The sequence below is a fragment of the Neovison vison genome, chromosome 1 (genome assembly GCF_020171115.1).
Source record: "Neovison vison isolate M4711 chromosome 1, ASM_NN_V1, whole genome shotgun sequence".
Taxonomy (NCBI): domain Eukaryota; kingdom Metazoa; phylum Chordata; class Mammalia; order Carnivora; family Mustelidae; genus Neogale; species Neogale vison.
In genome coordinates, this window is record NC_058091.1 from 187,894,700 (window position 1) to 187,916,388 (window position 21,689).

A 21,689-nucleotide genomic window follows, 5' to 3' on the forward strand; every position below is an offset into this window, starting at 1 on the left:
ATTAATAACAAAATCAAAGAAACACATAGACAATAATACATAATAGTAGGGACCATTAACGCCTCCCTTACTGAAATGGACAGGTCATATAAGTAAAAGATCAACAAGGAAATAAAGGCTTTAAATGAGATACTGGACCAGATGGGCATCACAGATATATTTAGAACATTCCATCCTAAACAGAACACACACTCTTCTCTAGTGCACACGGAACATTCTCCAGAATAGATCACATTCTGGATCACAAATCAGGTCTTAACAAGTACCAAAAGACTGGGATCATTCTCTGCATATTTTCAGACCACAATGCTCTGAAGCTAGAACTCAATCACAAGAGGAAAGTTGGAAAGAACTCAAATACATGGAGGCTAAAGGGCATCTTACTAAAGAATGAATAGGTCAACCAGGAAATTAAAGAAGAATTGAAAAAATTCATGGAAACAATGAAAATGAAAACACAACTCTTCAAAATCTTTGGTACACAGCAAAGGTGGTCCTGAGAGGAAAGTATATAGTGATGCAAGACTTTCTCAAGAAACAAGAAATATCTCAAGCACACAACCTAACCTTACACCTAAAGGAGCTGGAGAAAGAACAGCAAAGAAAGACTAAACACAGTAGGACAAATTACAAAGATCAGAGCAGAAATCAATGAACTAGAAACCAAAAAAAAAAAAAAAAAAAAAAAACAAAAACAGTAGAACAGATCAATGAAATTACAAGCTGATTGTTTAAAAGAATTAATAAGATTGATAAACCCCTGGCCATACTTATCAAAAAAGAAAAGAGAAAGGACCCAAACAAATAAAATCACAAATGAAAGAGGAGAACCAACACCAGAAAAATACAAAAATTAGGGAAACACATTATGAGCAACTATATACCAGCAAATTTGAAATCTGGAAGAAATGGATGCATTCCTAGAGACATAGAAACTACCAAAACTGAACTAGGAAGAAATAGAAAACCTGAGCAGACCCATAACCAGTAGGGAGATTAAAGCAGTCATCAAAAATCTCCAAACAAACAAGAGCCCAGGTCCAGGACAGCTTCCCGGGGGAAGTCTACCAATATTTAAAGAAGAATTAATACCTATTGTCCTGAAACTGTTCCAAAAAATAGAAATGCAAGGAAAACCTCCAAACTCTTGGTATGAGGCTAGCATTACCTTGATCCCAAAACCAAAGACCCTATCAAAAAGAAGAATTACAGACCAATATCCTTGATGAACACAGATGCAAAAATTCTCACCAAAATACTAGCCAATAGGATCCAACAGTACATTAAAAGGATTATTCACCATGACCAAGTGGGATTTATTATTGGTCTACAAGGCTGGTTCAACAACCACAAATCAATCAATGTGATACAATACATTAATAAAAGAAACAACAAGAACCATATGATATTCTCAAAAGCTTCTGAAAAAGCATTTGACAAAGTACAGCATCCTTTCTTGATCAAAACTCTTCAAAGTGTAGGGATAGAGGGAACATACTCCAATATCATCAAAGCCATCTGTGAAAAACCCACAGAGAATATCATTCTCAATGGGGAAAAACTGAGAGCTTTCCTCCTAAGGTCAGGAAGGGATGTTCACTATCACCACTGCTACTCAACATAGTACTAGAAGTCCTAGCCTCAGCAATCAGACAACAAAAAGAAATAAAATGCATCCGCATCACCAAAGATGTCAAACTCTCACTCTTCACAGAAGATATGATACTTTATGTGGAACACCCAAAAGACTCCACTTCAAAACCGCTAAAACTCATATAGGAAATCAGTGAGGTGTCAGGATATAAAATCAAAGCACAGAAATCAATTACATTTCTATACAGCAACAGCAAGACAGAAGAAAGAGAAATTAAGGAGTCAATCCCATTTACAACTGCACCCAAAACCATAAGATACCTAGGAATAAACCAAACCAAAGAAGCAAAGAATCTGTATTCAGAAAACTATAAATTACTCATGAAAGAAACTGAGGAAGACACAAAGAAATAGAAAAACATTCCATGCTCATGGATTGGAAGAAGAAATGTTGTGAAAATATCTATGCTACCTAAAGCAATCTACACATTTAATGCAATGCCTATCAAAATCCCACCCATTTTTTTTTTCAAAGAAATGGAACAAATAATCCTAAAATTTATATGGAACCAGAAAAGACCTTAAATAGCCAGCGGAATGTTGGAAAGGAAAGCCAAAGTTGGTGGCATCACAATTCCAGACTTCAAGCTCCACTACAAAGCTGTCATCATCAAGACAGTATGGTACTGGCACAAAAACAGACACACAGATCAATGGAACAGAATAGAGAGTCCAAAAATGGACCCTCAACTCTATGGTCAACTAATCTTTGACAAAGCAGGAAAGAATGTCCAATGAAAAAAAGACAGTATCTTCAATAAATGGTGTTGGGAAAATTGGACAGCCACATGCAGAAGAATGAAACTGAACCATTTACACCATTTACAGAAAAATGAAACTGGACCACTATACTGCACACAAAAGTAGATTCAAAATGGATGAAAGACCTCAATGTGAGACAGGAATCCATCAAAATCCTTGAGGAGAATACAGGCAGCAACCTCTTCAACCTCAGCCACAGCAACTTCTTCCTAGAAACATCGCCAAGGGCAAGAGAATCAAGGACAAAAATGAACTATTGGGACTTCATCAAAATCCTTTCGCACAGCAAAGGAAACAGTCAACAAAACCTAAAGACAACTGGCAGAATGGGAAGATATTTGCAAATGACATAACAGATAAAGGGCTAGTATCCAACGATAAAGAACATTTTAATCTCAACACCCAAAGAACAAATAGTCCAATCAAGAAATTGGCAGAAAAAAAAAAAAGAAATTGGCAGAGGACATGAACAGCCATTTCTACAAAGAAGAGATCCAGATGCCAACAGACACATGAAAAAGTGCTCCACATCACTCAGCATCAGGGAAATACAAATCAAAACCACAGTAAGATACCACCTCACACCTGTCAGAATGGCTGAAATTAACAACTCAGGAAATGACAGATGTTGGATACGAGTGGAGAAAGGGGAACCCTCCTACACTGTTGGTGGGAATGCAAGCTGGTGTAGTCACTCTGGAAAAGAGCATTGGAGGTTCCTCAAAAAGTTGAAAATAGAGCTACCCTACAACTCAGCAATTGCACTACTGGGTATTTACCCTAAAGATATAAATGTAGTGATCCGAAGCAACACGTGCACCCGAATGTTTATAGCAGTAGTGTCTGCAATAGCCAAACTATGGAAAGAATCTCGATGTCCATCAACAGATGAATGGATAAAGAAGAGGTGGAAATATATATATATATATACATATATATATATAGCAACCATCCAGAAAAACAAAAAATGAAAAACAAAAAACAAAATGAAATTTTGCCATTCGCAATGATACTGATGGAACTAGAGGGTATTATGTTAAGCAAAATAAGTCAATCAGAGAAAAAAATTATCATATGATCTCTCTGATATGAGGAATTCGGGGAGTAGGGTGGGGGGCCATGGGGGGTAGGGAGGGAAAAAAATGAAGCAGGAGGGAGACAAACCAATAGAGACTCTTAATCTCAGAAAACAAACTAAGGGTTACTGGGGTGGGGGGAGGGATAGGGTGGTTGGGTTATGGACATTGGGGAGGGTATGTGCTACAGTAAGTGCTGTGAAATGTGTAAGCCCATGTCCTGTACCCTAGGGAAAATAATATATTATATGTTAACATAAAGAAATATCTTATCACTTTGCTCATAACATCCATCTGCAAAAATCATCATGATCATCAGATAAAAGTTGATTTAATATTATATTATTATTTGTCTTATAAAAGTTACAGAGTAGACAGAAGGGGACAGTAGAGCCTCTTTTTGGGGAGGGTGTCAGTGTATTCTTATTAGATCAATTTATTTATGCCAGACTAAGTGGAATTATAGGCTGTAATATCTAGCTTTAGCTGCATGAATTCTCACGAAATAAGGGAGTTAGGATACTCCTAAAAAGAAATTATAGATCGAAGAAATCATAAATGAGTAAATATAGGTGAAAATAGTGGTATTGCTGTTTTCCACTCCGTTCGTGGGTATTTTGCTGACCTTGTTATAAGAAAAAAACAAGTATGTTCTGAAATGACACAGTGAGAAGTTTCCAAATGTTATCTAAAATAATCAGGAGATTAACACCTACTATTTTTAGTGCTAACCCTCACTCTAAGTGGATATTTGCCTATAAATATTAGTTAACAACAGTTAAGCCATATCTGTAACTATCATTATCCACACTATCCACCACTACTGTTTTATTTTTCAAAACTTCTAACATTTTATTTTGCTACTGATTTTATTCTATTTTTTAAACTTATATAGAGGGTATTTAATCGAAGAAGTTTATAGGCTTTTGCCTCATGGAATGAGGTCAGAATACTTTGATTTTTGTACTATGATTACTGGCATCTGAGCCCAATCTGCTTTCAGTCATAATTTTCCTTTATTTTTCCTTCATGCTCTGTGTGCTTTTGCTACACTGGATCTGCTCACTCTTCTCCATACCCAGCTCTACACACTTTCTCAAACTAATCTCAGCCAGGAGTCATTTCACCTTTCCTGAACTCTCATAATGAGAGTTGATGCTTTATAGCCTTTTAAGTTCTTTGAGGGCAGAATTCATTATACAATTCATTTTACATCCCCCATAATGCACAGGATGTGGATTCCAAGAAAATGTGTTGGTAGAAAGAAAGAAAGGAAAGAAGAAATATCAACTGTGTGAGCAAAGAAATAGTTTTTCACCTTTCCTGTCTCAAGGTTCAGGTTGATGGGGAGTCACCAAGCTATTCAAATTAATTCCTTTAATCATCTCATTTTGAAAGTGTACTTCTTTTACACTGTATTTCATGACTAGAGAAAGCTTAAAGTATCACCAAGTTTCTATCTTTCTGTCATGTAGTGACATGTGAACTATTACTTTACTCCTAAGGCTATCCCTAGATGACAGAAACTACTGAACTACAACAAACACAGAAACTTGAGAGGCAGAAGTGTGTGGGCCATGGACATGTTATGCCATCAGACCTAGGTGACAGTCCCAGATCCACTACTTACTATTTATGCACACGTAACTGTTCACCAAACTCTTTCTTCTTCAATGTTCTCATCTTTAAAATGGCTGTATGAGTTCAAATAAGTGATATATGAAAGCAACTTAGCAAGGTACCTGGATATAACAAATGTCCTATTTGCTATGAATGTGAAATTTTGTTTTCCTCTTAAAACACTTCTAATACCAAATGTGTAGTGTCCACCATCCCCCCGCCCCTCTCACCCTCCGCAACCAATTCTCCAACTCTCTTGACATCAACTGGATATCCTTATGATTCAGTTATGACATTAGCTGCCTGGAGTTAAGGCAAACTTCACAGGTTAAGAGCTCAGTACCACATGACTGCCTTGCACGTAAGGTGCCAGTCATAAGCCAAAGGTTAACAATTGTACTTCTGACCAATGGGCTATAAATGGAGAGTTCCCTTAAGCCTGTCCTCAGTTTTGATGATTTGCTATCATGGCTCAAAGACCTCAAAGGAACATTTACTTATGTTTACTATTCTTTATGTTTACTATAACATTTACTTATGTTTATTCTTTATCATAAAGAATATAATGAAGGATAGCAGACAAGCAGATAGAGAAGTACATAGGGTGAGATATGCAAGGGTACTCAATGCATGAGCTTCTGCCCCTATGAATTTGGTGTACACCATCTTCCCAGCATACGGATGTGTTCATCAACTTAGAAGCTCTCTACCCCTGTAGTTTAGAAAATTTTTATGGAGGCTTCATCACATAAGCATTTCCAATGACTCTCCAATTTCCAATGACTCTCCCCTCCCTTCATGATAAAGTTTGAAGCTGAAAGTTCTAATTTTCTAGTCAAGCTTGCCTTTCTGGCTATCTATCCCCCATCTAGGAGCCAATCCAGAGTTGCCTCATTAGGACAAAAGATACTCCTAGCACCCACAAAATTCCAAGGCATTTAGGAGCTCTGTGTGAGACCCTCCTATCACTTACATCACTCAGAAAATTACAAGGGTTTTAGGAGCACTGTTTCAGGAATCAGGGACACAGACCAATACAAAGTCACAGCTACCTCTTATTATTAATTATTCTTCCCATTTCATGCATCCTTAAGGACTAATTGTGATAACATGTATGCATAATATACTTATTTTGCTATATTCTAAAGTTAGCTAAATAGCATTGGTACAACTATCTTACATTTCATTCATAGCTTAGTAATTTTATGTTTTGATTATTTTCTTAGACTTTAACATGAATCATTTCCTATAATCAAAGTTACTAATTTTACACTTTGAATTAACTCTAACATTCATTCAATTGGCCATTTAACATTCTAGGAGATGGAAAAAAAAGTTTATATACTTGCAAATAATAGAAGTTAAATTGAAAAGAAAACTATCAAAATAAGGAAATGGTATCAAATAAATAATACCAGACATTCATCATATCTGAAAGATACCATTCCTCAGATCAAGTTCCCACCAAGTGTCTAATAAAAGGCGGAAAACAAAAAACAATCTCATACCAATGCATACACATCATTTTGTGATTTTAACACACTAAGACTAAAAGGGCACTTCCAAAGATTCAAAATGTTGTGTGAGGGGGTAACTGGTCTGATACAAATGATAGGATATCAAAATATCATTCATCTCTCAATGCTAACCTGTATCTTAGAAGTTATTAAAGCAATATCTCTAATAGTCTAAGAAAATATGGTTTTCAACCCTTAAGACTATTAGTCAGACTGTCAATCAGCTGTGAGAGAAGAAAAAATATAACTCAAAAAGTTAAGGACTTAATTATTTAGTTCTTGTGCAATCTGCCTTAGAAAGGTTCTAGAGAATGTAGCTAAGAAAAATAAATGATAAACCCACACATGTGCAAAAATCATGCTATCCAGGAAGAAGGCTACCTAATACAGAAGAATGAAGAATTGAAATTCCACAGTGATAACTGTGTTTCAGACACAGAGAGAAGTAATCCTTCATATTAGACCAAGTGGTTAGAGGGCTGAATGGAAGAAGTTCAAGTTTTCTGAAGTATCTGGGTATTATGGAAAATTATTACTTGGCATTTGACAACTTTGATGGAACATTTGGATAAATATCAAGAATAGATACATAGAACACAAAGAAAATCTTAAAAGGCAGAAATGTACTCTAAGGAAAAACAGCTTGTATTGAGAAGAAAATATAAATCACTTGACATACCAATAAATAGTCTTTAGAAGACTCTAATTATATAAAATTGACTAATGATTTCACCAAACACAATAGTGTAGTATTAGACTGTTGTGGGAGAGGAATTTGGGAGTGGTGATGGTGGAATAAGAGTTTAAACATTAACCACTAAAACAGGAAGTCATCAGATGCTGCCAAAAACAGATAAAGATATGTAAGTTTTAAATATTTTACTTAGGAAAATGGTGATGAACACCAAAAGAAATAGCTAGTAGAGTTGAAAGCTAATTTAGGGGGGAGAATTCTGGAATTGATAGTCTAGAACTGGCTTCATCTTTTCCTACTTCTTTTCTCCTACTCATTTCCAATTTTCTTGCCTTCCTGAGACCATTAAGCAATTCCATATGTGTGAGGTCTCTGCTCATGAAGTGTCTGATTTTGTTGAGGTCTTGCAGTATCCTGCGTTCTCTTCTCTTTGAGCCAAACAGTGACATGGACTTTGGCGGTTAGATACAAGGGATGAGGCCCTGAGGGCAGCAGATTATAGGAAAAGCTTTGCTTAAGCCAACTTTGGACCCAAGGGACACTTGGATGTTGAGCTATGTTAGTGTACCAAGTATGGCAGATTCCCAGAGCACTGGGAGAAAGTTGAGTGAGTGCAATGAGCCAACCTTACCCACGAAGCCACAAGAATATAGAGAGACTACTGAAACAGATGGTTTCTTATGGATGCCTGTGGCTTTGCAATGGGAGAAAGTGGTGAATGACATTATACCTTTCATATGATACACCTACAGGAGTCCCATCATTTAGAATATTATAACAATGAACTCTAAACCCAAGGGAGCTGACACGGAAAAGCAGCCACCCATCTGAGAGGTCTAGTAGAGAGAAAACAATTAAGTTGAAACACCCAGATACAAGCCTAGTGAAATAAAATGCCAGAGGAGATATCTGGATATCTGAATTAATACAGTAATTTGGGAAAAGCCAAATGCACCAAAAGTAATAATTTCTGGAACATACAAACATGATTTGTGATTTAAAAATATCAGTATCAGTCAAATCAAGTTTCTAATCATTGCTAAGACTCAAATTAGTGTCCTTGACAAGAGAACCCTGGAGTTTCTCACCAGCAGAAACAAGTAACACACTACTACTACTACTACTGCTTCTTTTTTAAAAAGATTTTAAAAATTTATTTTACAGAAAGAGAGAGAGAGAAAGAGCATGAGCCAGGGAGCAGGAGAGGAAAAGCTCGGGGAGTGGGAGAAGGAGAAGCAGGCTCCCCACCAAGCAGGGAGCCCAATATGGGGCTCGATCCCAATCCTGAGAACCCAAGATCTTGACCCGAGCTTAAGGTAGATGCTTAAGCAACTGAGCCATCCAGATGCCCCAACATACACTACCTCTGTTTCTCATCATTGACTAGACCAGTGTCAGGGACCCACTGAACTGCAAGGGGTGGGAAGTACAGATCCTGTCATGTCCTAGAAGGGAAAAGGTTCCATGAGCCTGTGACTAAACAGTAAGAGTTACCAGCACTACCTGTGGTCAGGGAAAATATTCTACCGAAATTCAAATGAACTGAAACCCCATAAAGGAAATATTAGTGAATAAGAATAGTGACGTAAGATAAAGATGTACACAGCAATATAGAGATAGAAATATAATGATTAACAACAGACTTCCTGGAGATAGGTAATACAAATACTCAGTAAGACTGTTTAAAACAGAAAAGACATTCTGTGAGAGAAATTCTGATACAAACAATCTCTGTAAATGCTACATGGAGGTTGAGAGGAAGGAGATAAAAACATTCCAAATGTTTACTCATCATGAGGAGGAAGTTAAAAATGGGGAAGGAAAAAAAGGAACCCTATTTTAAAGGTTTTATTCTATGGGAGGAAGAAATAAAGCAAAAGAAGGTGGGATTTAGAACATTATTGTGAGAGAGGCAGTGGGTTTAAGTGAGGGAATAGTTGGTAATATAAAAGTAATATAAAAAAGTAATAAAATAAATAATAATGCAATTATGTGCATGTTTAAGAAAGTAATGTAGTGTAATGTAACAAAACATTGTTATAGAAAGGAAAAAAACCTTCAAATTAATTGGGAGAAATCTAGAATAGAAATCAAAATAGCCAACAAAAAATAGACCAAGAAGAAAATAAAATAAAATCTAAAATAATTAACAAAGTTAAAATTAATAAAATCAAGTTATCATTAATTACACTAAATAAGAATAAATCTACTGAAAATAATCCATTTAAAAAAGGACATAGATTAGAATAGAAAGCAAAACCCAGATATATGCTGTTTCCAAGGAATGCCCTTAAAATAGTAATAATAATAATAATAATGAGGAGGAGGAAGAGGAAAAGAAGGTGAAGAGGGAGAAAGCAAAGAGATGGACAAAGAGGTACTAGGTATCTGAAAGCAAAGGAAAATAAATTGGTAAAGTTATTTTACAACTAGTTGGAATTTACAATTAAAATCACTAAAGAAGATTTAGAGGGAAAATATACACAAGAAAAAGTACAAATGAGGAAAACAAAATATATATGAGACAGTATGGCAGCTAAAGATAAAAAGCATTAGATTATAAGTTCGAAATATATAAAATTCAAAAATGCAAAATACTTGAAGATTTTTATTAGTGTCATCTCAGCATCACAGAAGTCATAGTTAAGATTTGAAAGAACCTGCTTTCCTAAGTCTTAAGGGCTGGGATTTGTGCAAGAATAGTAGGGAACTTCAATTACGTAGATACAAACCTTTAAGTACTTTTTATTTTTTTAACCTATAGTAATATACTTAATAAACCTAAATATTAATTCAAATGTATGTATGTGAAATATTCATTTCTCAGAATGAATGGAGGAGGCTACTGCTTAGGACAATGTTGTATATTCTCTGGAAAGTTAGTATTTAAATTTATGCCATCCTGTTTCCCTCTGAGATTAACATGTTAACATTTTCTTTGTTCACGCTTAATTGCAAATAAACATATAGATTTCATAAAAGAAAATAATTACAATTATGAACATGTCATAAAAATTTGTGTTACATTTATTTCAAATGAGAAATAAAAATTAAGATCAATAAATTTGTGACAAACTGGTAATTGTCTTTAAAAAGAATCTCGTTTTAAAAAAAAAAAAAGAATCTCGTTTTAAGAGGAAAAATATTTTCTTAGTGAAAGAATATATAATTTCTTTTATTTTAAAACTGCCATTTATATTTGGCTTAAATTGTTACTTCTGTGGGCAGTTTCTTAAAATCTCTGTAGACATTAATGAAAATCTGGACCTGTTTCTAGTCAGTGCATGCTATTTTGTCAATGCCTTTTTTTTTTTTTAAGCAACTAACATGTCCCTGAAGTAAACCATGTTGCTACCAAATGGATGAATTGAGAGAAGACCTAGAACATTTTTTGGTCTTCTTGCCAGACCCATTTTAATTACAAGCTTTAACATTCTTTTTAGGAGATATGTGGATAAATTCATGGGAATCTAACTTGGTTCTTATTTTCCTTTATGACTTTCTTTTTCAAAATTGTTCTGTTTTACATAATCATTTTTAAAAATGTAATTTTATGAAATGCAAACTGATTTAATGAGGATGTTAATTGGAATTATGTTAAATTGGAGGAAATTACCATATTCATAACATTCATTATTCCCATCGAGAACTTTCTGTATCTTTTATATAGTCAAACCTGCTTTTCTATTTCTTAGCAACATTTGATGCTTTTCTCTATATATATTCACATATTTTTATCTATTTAAATTCTATTTATAAGCTGTCTTCTTAATTGTATTTTGTGAATTGTTACTGCAACTTTATTAGATGTATTTTGGATTTATAATATTAGTTTTTCTGTTCATTACCTTAATAAACTGTTTTTTAAATCTAATTGTAATTTAGTATTTTATTTTAGATTTTCTAGATAGACCACCAAATTAAACATAATAATAATTTGACTTTATAAAATTGGCATCTATTATTTTTATTTCTTGTCGTATTACATTGGATAGAAGAGGTTAAATAGTAATTAGCAATATAGGTATCCTTATTATGAAGCTTAAAATATTATTGGGAAAGCCTCTAATCTTTATCCATTAGTTATTGGATTAGTTAATGTTTAGTTGTGTGTTCATTTAAGACAGATATTCTATAGCATTTTTTAGAGAGTACTCATATACTGCAATTTTACTAAGAATTTTTCTTGGGATTGTGGTTGAGTTTCATCAAACATCTTTTGAGTACAGTTTTTCATCTAAGATCTATTTGTGTTATATTTTATATAAAAATACTTGCGTAGGGGAAAATTTGTGTTGAAAATGTCTGTAGTGAATTAATTTTTAATAAATTGTTGAATTTAATTTGTGGTGTTTTATTTGGCATGTTGACATATGATTTATGTTTCATTTCATGTTTTTTTCTTTGTTCAATCTTTGTCTATTTTTTTAATATCAGGGGGATATATAACACTTAATCCAACTACATATTCTGAAAGGGATTATAAGGAATGGGAATTATTCAATGCTTAATATTTGTGTGAACTCACCAGGAAAGTTATTTAAACCAAGATATATTTTAGAGATAATCTTTCTTAGATTTTCTAGTTTTTCTATTGTCACTGGCCTGATTTGATTTTCTAATTCTTTAAATAATTACGGGAATTCTAATTTTGTCAGAAAACTCACTAGGATAGGATATAGAATATATTAGCATAAGTTCATGGACACTATTTCATAACTTCAGGAATCTCCAATTGTTTTTACCATTTCTTAATTAAAAAAAAATATCAAAATTGTTTTATTTATAAATAGTATACAAATTTATCATCATTCTACTATAATTAGTTGCTTATATTAAGTTGCTTAAATGATTTTATAGTTTTATCTTATTGTTCACTTATATTTGTGTTATTAACTTCTTGACTTACTCTCTATTATGGTATAAAAATGTCATATATTGTATTCTTTGAATTCACTGCATTCTTTCTGATCTGTAAGTCATGAATTCTAAAAATTGTTTCATGTAATTGAAAAATTGTTTATTCCCTATTTAAGGGTATATATATACACATATATATATATATAAGGGTATATATATATATATATATATATAAGGGTATATATATATATATATATATATACACATGTATTATCAATTAAACTTTATTGCCTATATTATTTCATTTGTTTTTTTGTATGTTATTTTCAAATTTTGTCTTTATTTGACTAATTATGTGGGCTTAAAAACACTATAATTGTTTTTTCTTATTTTTCCCTTTATATATCTCCTTTTAAGTAATAGTATTCAAACCACCTACTTCTAAGAGGACATAGTTTATTCTCCTGTCCACTGGGAATGTTGTATATTTACAGTGAAGCTCAAGCAGTAATTGTTGAAAAAAGCAGGAAAGCCATGGTAAGTTTTATTAACACCATCAACATTAAAATGTGAGATAAATTCAATTAGTACAACCGTCCAGAAAAAGACATTATTTTGAAGGAATTATAAAGATAAAAGTGCATTTAAAATGGAAAATTATACAATTAATAATATTTTACTTTGCCCTAAAAAATAACTTGTTTGTGGAAATTATTAAAATGGTCTATTTGGGAATTCATTAAAATCAAAGTCAAAATTAAAATCAAATATATTTCTGAATTATTTTCTAGATATAGTTCTACACTTTTAATTTTCTGCTCAAAAGTTATGTTAAATATTTCCTGTGGATTCTTTTGTCTTCTGGTAAGAAATGACAAATTACTACAAATTTGCAAAAATTTCAGGGCATATATGAAGAGAGAATAATGTTTTAAGGAGAATAATGTTGAAAATGGAAAGATGTCTAATCTTTAGTATTTTATAGTAATGAGATGACAGTTTGAGCTATACTTCTGACCTGAAAGATCCTTTTCTTGACTGCCTTTCTACATCTTACTGGTAATTTCCTCTTGGTCTTAGTAAGTGACCTTAAAATTTTTTGTTGAAAGATTGATTTAGTTGTGCCACAGAGTAAAAGCCTGCTTATTTGGTTACAATTTGATGCTGACCAAATGTTCTTTTGAAAAGTAATTCCAACATCTGCCAACTAAATTCTATCATACATCAAATTAGATGTTAGAACTATTTCTTGCCATCTGTATTCTGTAAACTCTTGAATGATAATTTACCATGATTATACAGAATATATTTTTTAGATGGGGAATCTATTTTGCTTAATCTGTGATGGATTTGTGATATGCTATCGTGCTAATTTTGAAGGGTTTTAGTTTTTTGTTTTTGTTTTTGTTTTTTTTAAAATCAAGTGTGGTTGTCACTTCTTCTTGGGCATACAAAAAATTATACTTCCCAACATCTTGCAATTAGAAGGGACCATGTAATTAATTCTGGCCAATAAAATGTACGTTGAAATGATGTGTGCCACACTACGGTAATGAAATTAAAAGCCTCTTAGTGACTTGATAGGGTCTTCCTTTCCTTGCTGGTGGTGGTTGTAGACTTTGTTAGCTGAGAAGTCAGAATCAAAAGATTAAAGCATCCTGAATACTTGAGTCACTGTGTGGTAGAGAGATGGCCTATGTAGTGGCTTAGACCTATGTGGACTTAGCGTGGATAAGGAAGAAATTTTTATTGTCTTAAGCTATTGAGATTTTGGGTGTTTGTTATTGCTGCCTAGTTCCTTGTGACAAATACTTCAAGAAATCTGCTAACTTGGGGTTTTTATTTACCAGTAGGGAGTTTATGAATATATGCTTACACATAACTACTCAGATACTTTTTAAATTGAGTCTGCTTAAAAAATTCCTTCTCAATATAAATGATAATTTAATAATTTTATATTCATATACATTATTATATTTATGTAAACTATGCTTTATATCTAATATTTCTATTCACTTCACTGTTATCAAATATGTAAGTGCATGGTGGCAATTATATTTGACCCAGAAATGTTGAACTCATCCATTTTATTTGTAGCACTTGTCTTAGGACATGATTGATTATGTGAAATGTGCTCCACCCGTTGAATTTTGTTGTTATATTTTGTACTTGTCACATAGAATGCTTAACATGAAATATTTATGTCTCCCGAGGAGCCTTAAATATGCTCCTCAGCATTTGAAGTAGACAATTGTGGTAGTAAATATTTATTAATTGTAAAGCATGACACCAAAATTTATGAGATGGACTACACGCATATGGAATTTCCATACTGAATGCCAGTGTACACATTGATGTGTAATGGATAATAAGGCTGACATCTCTGAAAATGACTGTAAGTTCTTTAGAGGAAAGAATCTATAAATATACTGAAAAGACATTACTTAGCCTTTTTTCCTGTTTTTTTTTTTTCTCTTCAAATTTGGTGACAGAGAAATAAAAACCTTTCCTATGTGCCTATGAAATTATTCACTCGTACATTTAACAGCTATTTATTGAGTACCTACTTTATGCTAGGTATTCCTTTAGATGGTGAATCAGAACATTTTAAAAAGCAGATAATTTTCCTGCTCTCATGGAACTTCTATTCTCCTACAGACCATGACATGGTAAATGCATGTGATGATTTCATGGAGTAGTAAATCCTATGAAGTTGATGTGATAGGGGTAGTAACTGGAGATCTCTTAGGGGAAGTGATATTTGAACTAAAGCCTGAATGATGGTATGCAATCCCTGTAAAAATCAGATATATATATGGAGCCCATGGAGATCTAAATAAAACAGTGTAGTAACTATCATCAGGCACTTTTTGGTTTAAATATTCTATGCAGGGGGGGCACCTGGGTGGCTCAGTGCGTTAAGCCTCTGCCTTCAGCTCAGGTCGTGATCTCAGGGTCCTGGGATCAAGCCCCACATTGGGCTCTCTGCTCAGCAGGGAGCCTGCTTTCCCTCTCTCTCTCTGCCTGGCTCTCTACCTACTTGTGATCTCTGTCTGTCGAGTAAATAAATAAAATCTTTAAAAAAAATATTCTATGCAGGGGCATTATCCCATATAATGATGTTTTCATTTGGGCTTAAGGACTGAAAATGTGCTCTAGAAGCTATTTTTGGTATAATTTTCAATTTTAGATGCAAGAATCATTAATTATTTTTGTTTAGTCTTCTCCACCTTCCAATGAGTGCAGTAGTGTTTTCAATTTTAGATGCAAGAATCATTAATTATTTTTGTTTAGTCTTCTCCACCTTCCAATGAGTGCAGTAGTGTGTCAAGCTTGATACCTAAACCCAACTCAGTTTCTTCTGCTAAAGCTGTAATATTTCTTACTATTTTTCTTAATCACCTGGAGTTTTGCAATGCCTTTCAAATACCCACACACATCCACTAAATTAACTCCAAAAAATTTCTTATAATCAACTAAATTAAATGCTTTTTTATTTTATTTTAAATCCTTTTTAAAATATCAATCTTATTACCACCCAAGGCTCCATACATACATATCTGAGATTCTCTATAAGCTTCTCTTTGCTCTTAGGATGAAGTCACTAGATCCTAATAAAACCTAGAAAGCCTACATCATCCCTTCATATCCCTACCTCTCTTGGCCTCTCTACCCTAGAACACAGGAATTGGTGAACTTTCTTGCATGTATCATGTTCCGCCCAGCCACAAATCTTTGCATATGTTACTCCACCTGGAATATTCTTAACTCACCTCATATCCTAATGATTTCTTTACAGTTTTCAAAGACTACTTTATTTTAAATGTTAGGAAACGTACATAGAATAACAGCAAATATTATTGTTTAGACACTATTTATTGAATTAAATATTTTATCAAATTTGTTTCAGAATTTTTTAAAACATTGCATGTTTTACAGCAATATTGAAATAACTTTTGTAGCTATTATTTCATTGTCTTCTTCTTAACCCCAGATCAACCACTATTGTACCACAAGTTCCCCTTTCTATGCAATTATAATCTTTATCTGAATTTGGCTAGTAAGAGTTTTGGTAAAGGATTAGGGAGAAAAGAATAGCAAATTATCTGAATCTACTAGGGTTCTGGAAATTCAAAAAGCAAGTAGTGAGAATTTGGACAGAAGGAAATTTATACAAAAATTTATCAGAATTTATCAGTTCCTCTATTTGAATAGCAAGAGTTCAGATTGTGATGTATCTCTGAAGTGTGTGCATGTATAATCTTTGCATTTAAATAAATTCATATAAATGGATTCACATGGTTTACATAGTTTCTGCTACTTTAGCAACATTCTTTTCTGTAAATGTATCCATGTTGATCTGGTTTATTCACTTTAATGGTTATATTCAACTGTGTAATCATGCTGTAATTTATGCTTCCTATTATCATTTTTAAATTATCAGTAATGGTTCAATGAACATTTTTCCATATTTTACTTATGCCTAAGTATAAGAATTTTTCTAGAATATATACTTATGATAACAATTGCTGGACTAGGGGCTTGAACATCACCACTTTATAAGATATTGCTAAATTGCTCTCTAATACAGACTTACCAACTCATCCTCCACCTGTAATTTACAGGAATGCCCATTTCTTGCCTTGCATGTCAACACTTGGTGATATCAGCATATACTATAGTTTTTATTTCCATTTTTCATCAGAATACTAGTAAGGCTGAATAATTTTTATAACTTTATTGGCTAATTTTCTTCTTTGTAAACTGCCTATTCACCTCTCATACCCAAAGTTATATAGAGTCATTTGTCTTTTTCTTATTAATTTATAGAAATGCTTTACATTTTTGTGGCACCTACGTGGTTCAGTTGATTAAGGTTCTGACTCTTGATTTTGGCTCAGGTCATGATCTCAGGGTCATGAGATCAAGTCCTACCTTGGGCTCTGAGCAGGGCATGGGACCTGCTTTAAAATTCCTTCTCCCTCTGCCACTCTCTTTTCTGCTCTCTTACTAAACAAACAAACAAACAAACATTTTAAGAAAGAAATGCTTTAACTACCTATTAAAATACTGACATTACATGTGCATTTTGAATTGCTTCTCTTTATATGTGACTTCTCTTTTGTCTTTTTAAAAAATTTTTATTTTTAGTTTCAGAGGTAGAAGTCAGTGATTTATCAGTCTCATATTATACCCATCAGTCTTATACCCAGTGCTCATTACATCCTGTACCTTCCTTAATGTCCATCACTCAGTTACCCCATCTCCCCACCCCACCAGCAACTGTTAGTTTGCTTCCTATGATTAGGAGTCTCTTATGGTTTGTTTCTCTCTCTAATTTTGTCTTGTTTTATTTTTTCCTCTCTTCCCTATGAACCTCTGTTTTGTTTCTTAAATCCACATGTGAGTGGGATCATATAATTGTCATTCTCTGATTGACTTATTTCACTTAGCATAGCATAATACCTTCTAGTTCCATTCACATCGTTGCAAATGACAAGATGTCATTTTTTTTTTAGTAGTATTCCATTATATGTATGTGCCACTTACTCCTTATCCATTCATCTGTTGATGAACATCTGGGCTTTTCCCATAGTTTGGCTATGGGACATTGCCAATAGAAACACTGGGATGCAGGTACCCCTTCGGGTCACTAGACTTGTACCTTTGAAGTAAATACCCAATAGCGCAATTGGAGGTAGTAGGGTAGATCTATTTATACCTTTTTGAGGAACCTCTGTACTGTTTTCCAAAGTAGCTGCACCAGCTTGCATTCCCAAAAACAGTGTAAGAGGATTCCCCTTTCTCTGCATTCTTGCCAAGATCTGTCATTTCCTGACTTGTTAATTTTAGCCATTCTGACTAGTGTGAGGTGATATCTCTTTGTAATTTTGATTCCTCTGATGCCGAATGATGTTCAGCATTTTTTCATGTGTCTATTCGCCATATGTATATTTCCTTTGGAGAAATGTCTCCTTGTGTCTTCTGTCCATTTCTTGATTGGATTATTTGTTCTTTGGGTATTGAGTTTGGTAAGTTCTTTATAGATTTTGGATACTAGCCCTTTATCTGATAAGACATTTCCAAATATATTCTCCCACTCTGTCTTTTGGTTTTCTTAACTATTTCCTTTGCTGTGCAGATGCTTTTTATCTTGATGGAGTCCCAACAGTTCATTTTTGCTTCTGTTTCCCTTGCCTTTGGAGAAAGAGGTGTCTACCCAGAAATGGCTGCCTGTGTTCTTTTCTAGGATTTTGATGGATTCCTGTCTCATATTTAGGTCTTTCATCTGCTTTGAGTCCATTTTTGTATATGGTGTAAGGAGATGATCCAGTTTCTTCTACAAGTGCCTGTCCAATTTTCCTAGCACCATTTGTTGAAGAGACTGTATTTTTTCCATTGGATATTCTTTCTTGCTTTGTCATAGATTAGTTGATCATAGAGTTGAGGTTCCAGTTTTGAGTTCTCTATTCTGTTCCATTGACCTGTTTCTATTTTTCCCAGTATCATACTGTTTTGATGATTATAGCTTTGTAATAGAGCTTGGAGTCTGGGATTTGGCTTTCTTTTTCCACATTCATTTGGCTATTTGGGGTCTCTTCTGGTTCCATACAAATTTTAGGATTATTTATTCTAGTTCTGTGAAAAAAAATCTGATGGCATTTTGATAGGGGTTGCAATGAATGTAGAGATTGCTCTGGATAGCACAGACATTTTAACCTACTTGTTCTTCTAATCTATAAGCATGGAACATTTTTCCATTTCTTTGTGTCTTCCTCAATTTCTTTCTTGAGTGTTCTATAGTTTTCAGAGTACAGATCCTTTGCCTCTTTGGTTAGGTTTATTCCTAGGTATCCTATGGTTCTAGATGCAATTGTAAATGAGACTGACTTCTTGACTTCTCTTTCTTCTGTCTCATTGTTAGTATGTAGAAATGCACCTGATTTCTTTGCATTGATTTTATATTCTGCCACTTTCTTGAATTCCAGTACGCATGTTAGCAATTTTGGGGTGGGGTCTTCAGATTTTCCACATAGAAAATTATGTCATCTGTGAAGGGTAAGAGTTTGACTTCTTTTTTGAAGATTTGAATGCCTTTTATTTCTTTTTGTTGTCTGATTGCTGAGGTAAGGACTTCTAGTACTAGGCTGAACAACATAGGTCAGAGCGGACATCCCTGCCATGTTCCTGACCTTAGGAGAAAAGTTCTCAGTTTTTCCCCATTGAGAATAATATTTCATGTGGCTTTTCATATATAACTTTTACAATATTGAGGTATATGCCCCTTATCCCTACACTGTGAAGATTTTTTAATCAAGAAAGGATGGTGAATTTTGTCAAATGCTTTTTCTGCATATATTGAGAGGATCATATGGTTCTTGTCCTTTCTTTTATTAATGTAGCATATCACACTGATTGATATGTGGATATTGATTTATCCTTGTAGCCCAGGAATAAATCCCACTTGGTCATGGTAAATAATTCTTTTAATGTACTGTTGGATCCTACTGGCTAGTATTTTGGTGAGAATTTTTGCATCCGTATTCATCAGGGATGTTGGTCTGTAATTCTTTAGGTGGGGTCTTTGTCTGGTTTTGGGATCAAGATAATGCTGGTCTCACAGCAAGAGTTTGGAGGTTTTCCTTCCATTTCCATATTTTGAAACAGCTTCACAAGAATAGTATTAATTCTTCTTTAAATGTTTAGTAGAATTCCTCTAGACAGCCATCTGGTGCTGGACTCTTGTTTGTTGGGAGATTTTTGATTACTTCTTCAATTTCCGTGCTGGTTACGGGTCTGTTCAGGTTTTCTATTTCTTCTTCGCTCAGTTTTGGTAGTTTCTGTCTCCAGGAATGTATCCATTTCTTCCACATTGACTAATTCGCTAACATAAAGATGTTCATAGTATTTCTTATAATTTTTTTGTGTTTCTTTGGTGTTGGTTGTGATCTCCCCACTTTCATTCATGATTTTATTTGGGTCCTTTCTCTTTTCTTTTTGGCAAATCTGGCCAGGGGTTTATCAATCTTATTAATTCTTTCGAAGAACCAGCTCCTAGTTTTGTTGATCTGTTCTACTCTTCTTTTGGTTTCTATTTCATTGATTTCTGCTTTAATCTTTATTAATTCTCTTCTTCTCCTTGGCTTGGGTTTATTTACTGTTCTTTCTCCAGCTCCTTTTGATGTACAGTTAGGTTGTGTACTTGAGACCTTTCTTGTTTCTTGGAAAGGCTTGTAGTGCTATATACTTCCCTCTTAGGACCACCTTTGCTGCACCCCAAAGGTTTGGAATAGTTGTGTTTTCATTTTCGTTTGTTTCCATGTATGTTTTTAAATTCTTCTTTAATTTCCTGGTTGACCCATTCAATCTTTAGCATCTGTATATTTGAGTTCTTTCCAACTTTCCTCTTGTGAGTTCCAGTTTCAAGGCTTTGTGGTACAGGAATATGCAGGAAATGTTCCTAATCTTTTGATATTGGTTGAGACTTGGTTTGTGACACAGGATGTGATCTATTTTGGAGAATATTCCATGGGCACTTGAGAAGAATGTGTATTCTGTTGCTTTAAGACAGAATTTTCTGAATATATCTGTGAAGTCCACCTTGTCCAGTGTATCATTCAAAACCCTTGTTTCCTTGTTGATATTCTGCTTAGATGATCTTTCCATTGCAGTGAGTGGGGTGTTAAAGCCCCCTATTATTATTGTATTATTATTGTGTTTCTTTCATTTTGTTATTAATTGGTTTATATAATTGGCTGCTCCCATGTTAGGGGCATAAATATTGACAATGGTTAGATCTTCTTGTTGGATAGAGCCTTTAATTATGATATCGTGTCCTTCCTCATCTCTTATTACAGTCTTTCGTTTAAAATCTAATTTGTGTGATATAAGGATTGCTACCCCAGCTTTCTTTTGATGTCCATTACCATGATAAATGGTTTTCCATTTCTTCACTTTCAATCTGGAGGTGTCCTTCGGTCTAAAATGAATATCCTGAAGACAGCCTATTGATGGGTCTTGCTTTTTTTTTCATTCAATCTGATATCCTGTGTCTTTTGATTGGGGCATTTAGCCCATTTACATTCAGAGTAACTACTGGAAGATATGAATTTAATGCCATTGTATTACCTGTAGAGTCACTGTTTCTGTATATTGTCTCTGTTCCTTTCTAGTCTATGTTACTTTTGGGCTCTCTTTTCGATTTAAGGATCCTCTTTAATATTTCTTGCAGGGCTGCTTTAGTAATCACATATTCTTTCAGTTTTTGTTTGTCCTGGAAGCTTTTTATCACTCCTTCTATTTTGAATGACATCCGAGCTGAATAAAGTATTTTGGTTGCATATTTTTCTCATTTAGCACTCTGAATATATCACGCCAGTTCTTTCTGGTCTGCCAAGAGTCTGTGGATATGTCTGCTACCAATCTAATGTTTTTATCCTTGTAGGTTACCGGCCTCTTGTCCTGAGCTGCTTTCCAGATTTTCTCTTTGTCTCTGAGATTTGTGTG